General features: G+C 35.9%; 1 protein-coding gene across 1 annotated transcript in view; it reads left to right on the top strand.

The window, feature by feature from the left end:
• Window positions 1-218: 218 nt before the first annotated feature.
• Window positions 219-3,648, top strand: part of LOC106879044 (multiple PDZ domain protein) — a 293,438-nt gene continuing 290,008 nt past the window's right edge. Inside the window, exon 1 of the mRNA XM_014928462.2 lies at window positions 219-1,113. The gene's annotated coding sequence lies outside the window, so the exon portion shown is untranslated. The remainder of the gene's footprint in view (window positions 1,114-3,648) is intronic.

Raw genomic sequence — 3,648 nt, 5'->3', positions numbered from 1 at the left:
TGTGTGTGTGTGTGTGTGCTGAAAAACTGAAAGCATATTTTTAAGAAAAATAAATTTGTTTTTTGATGTGAGTGCTTAAAGCTCTCTCATATCTTTTTCTTCTTTATCTTTTTCTAATATAACTTCTTTCCTTTTACTTGAATTTCGGCTTTTTTTTTTTTTTATAAATATCTTTGAAAATTCTTGTGCATGATGCAGTTAACTTTATAAATTATTGTGCATGTTTCTATTCTCGATGTTGTCTTCTATGTTTCTTGCCTGCAGATCCTGTATTTAAATGCACCACTTGTTCCACTGAGTTCTGCACATGCTATTTCCAACTCTGCAGTCCCTTCTTCATCATCATCCTTATCATCACCATTAGCATCACCACGTGCATCACCTACACCACCACCACCACCACCTTCATCACTGTATACTGCTGCTGCTAGTACTGCTACTACCACCATTACTGAGGCTACTGTTGATGTTGATGTTGATGTTGATGCTGATGTTGATGCTTCTGTTACTTATGAGCAGCCAGTTCTGCTAGCTGCTGCTGCTGCTGCTGCTGCTACTGCCCCTACTTTTGAACCAACTGCTAGCTTAGAAGAGAATTATCAGGTGGCCAACACTTTGGAATTTAGAGAAGAAAGTAATATAATTGCAGAGTTTCCAGACAAAACTAAATCAGTCCCATTACAAGAGCCTCTGTACACCTACCCAGAACTGAGTCCTGATCTACTAACTCAACCGTTGAAACCAGCTCTCCCTCCAAAACCTGATATTAAGTTGGAAACTGCCAAAACACAGAACTTGATCCGCGAGGACAGCTTCTATGAGGACGAAGACTTAATAACAGCTACGGTGGTAAAATCAAACTTGAAATCACCAATCAATGAATCTGAGGTGAAATCATATGAAACTGATTTAAACTTATCGTCTCGCCACTCTGAAGATGAGTTTCCTGATGGCATTTCTGAGGCTCAAGAGGCTTCTTTAGCATTAAATCTCATTGATAATGAGGAGAAAGCTTCCATAGAAACAGACAGCTTTCCTTTGTCCCAATTTGGTGGTGTTGTTTCTGAGTCTATTCACAGCATTGATGTTGCACAGGAATTATGCAAAACAAAGGTAGTAAATTTTCTTCAATCTCATAGTTTGTTGGTTGTTTTTTTTTTTACTTGTAAATGGTAAAAAGAAGAAAAATGATAATTGGTAAATCTTTAATTTTCTTTCTTTTTTTAATGTTTTCTTCTTTGTTTGTCTAATCAAAATATATTTATATATGCTATTTGAGTTGTTCTAATGAAATGTATTGATTATATAAAGGCACAAATCTAGGGTGGGAAAAATCAACTGAACTGTCAGAGAGTCGAGAAAGATGCCTTATAGCAACTATTCAGGCTCTTTGCTTCCTGACAGCAATGCCTGCAATAACACTGGTGTTAAGCTGTATTGGCCCATGTTGATGGCTTTTGGATAGGCATCATTTGTAAGGACAGGGAAAACTTGCATGCACAGGCAACTGCTGGCCTTCCTCAAAAATTCTTGCCCAGATTTACTCTTCATGTGCAGTTGATAGACTTCACTTGGCCCTTGGGTGTCTTCAGCAGAGTCCACTCCTTTGCAAACATTTGAGCCGGGTCGCTAATCTAAGGATAACTTCCTCCCCTTTCACTAGTCATGGACAGCACCCTATGACCCAAGAAGGATCATAAGTGTTGTCTTCTATTTCCTGACTAAACCTTAGGAAAAAAAGCAATCCCTATAAACATTTAAAATTGCTTAGCTGTTGTACTGGATATTCTCAATTCTTTAAACTTTATGACTTATTTTGATAAATGTGGCTGACAATGGAGAGTTTCTTTTTTCTTTGTTTTTCTTTTTTTTTTGTTTTCCTTATGAACTTTGACCTCCTGTACAAAATGGTAGTGACATAGCAGTGATAGAATGGAAGCACCTTAGCAATGTTAGATTCCTCAAATTTTAATGTATAGTTTTTTTAGTTTATAAAATACACTATAAAATGATCATTAAGTCACTTTAAGTAATCTTATTCATAATATGGAAAAGATGTTAGAAACTTCAGATTCTTGGTTATCATTTATCTGTTATTTGCTTCAGTCACTGGACTACAGCCATGCTAGGGCTGTAGTCCAATGACTACAGCCCTAGTCAAAACCGTTAAAGGGTTTTGCTGATCAAATCAATTCCAGTACTTATTTCTAAGTCTGATACTTATTCTATCAGTGTCTTTTGCCAAACTGCAAAAGTTAAGGACCCACAAACTAACCAACATGAGTTGTCAAGTGGTGGTGAGAGACAAACACAATAGAACACAACAACATACACATAGATATATGCATATATACGACAGGCTTCTTTCAGTTTCCATGTACCAAATTCACTCACAATCCCAAGGCTATAGTAGACATGGTTGGGAAGGAAACTTCTTAACCACACAGCCATGCCTGAAATTACAGTGTATTATAATTTTACAAAATGGCAATTAAGTCAGTTTAATTAATCTTAATAACCACCACATGTAATCAATGCTAGCATACTCAAATCGAAATGTTGTTATGTACATAGACCTGTTGTGTTTACTGTTAGCTGTTATGTCACTTCTATTTAGTACCATAATACAAGTTCGTATGAAAACCTCAAGATTCAGCTAAATTCCCCTTAGTTCTTTATTTTAACATTAAAATCATGTTAACCTTGTTTCTTGTCTGACTCTTCAATGCATTTGAAAGCAAACTGTAAGATGATTGGATAAAATCTAAATCATCTGACTTCAAATTCTTTATAAACTGTGATGACATACAATATTTTAATGTACATACAATATTGTTTTAACGCATTAGACTGTAAAAGTTCAAATGGATTGTTATTATATTTCACACTGTATACTTTTAAGAGACTTTGAACATTTATTGTTGTTGTTGTTATTATTACTATTATTATTATGAAGGCGGCAAGCTAGCAGAGTCATCAACATGCCAGACAAAATGCTTAGCAACATTTCTTCCTGCTATACATTCCGAGTTGAAATGTGCTGAGGTTGACAGCATTTAATCCTTTTGGGATCAACAAAATAAGTATCACTTAAGCAGTGGGAGTTGATGTAATCAACTAGCTCCCTCTCCCCAAAATATTCAGGTCTTGTGCCTATAGTAGAAATTATTATTACTATTAAGATGGGGAGCTAGCAGAATCATTAGTATGCCGGGCAAAATGCTTAGCAGCATTTTGTCTGTCTTTATGTTCTGAGTTCAAATTCTGCCGAAGTCAACTTTATCGTTCATCCTTTTGGGGTCAGTAAATTAAGTACCAGTGAAACTGGGATCAATGTAACCAACTAGTCCTCTCCCACCAAATTTCAGGCTATGTGCCTGTTATGTTTCCCTCGGGTGACTCGTAGAGATAACATAACGAGTTATACAGTTTAATTATTACATTTATTGTTCAATTACATACAAAGAATGCACTCACCCAATGTTCGTTATGAATAAACAAAAGTCATGTCCGCCATATATATATCAATGACATTTTACTACGACAGTCCCACAAGACAACAACAATGAAACAATGAACTCAGACGAACCACATGACACACGGAACGTCAGACGAATTACATATCTAACAGTCCATATAACAGTGCCT

Source organism: Octopus bimaculoides, chromosome 23 (assembly GCF_001194135.2).
Source record: "Octopus bimaculoides isolate UCB-OBI-ISO-001 chromosome 23, ASM119413v2, whole genome shotgun sequence".
NCBI classification, from domain to species: Eukaryota; Metazoa; Mollusca; class Cephalopoda; order Octopoda; family Octopodidae; genus Octopus; species Octopus bimaculoides.
This window is presented reverse-complemented; position numbering and strand designations above follow the sequence as displayed.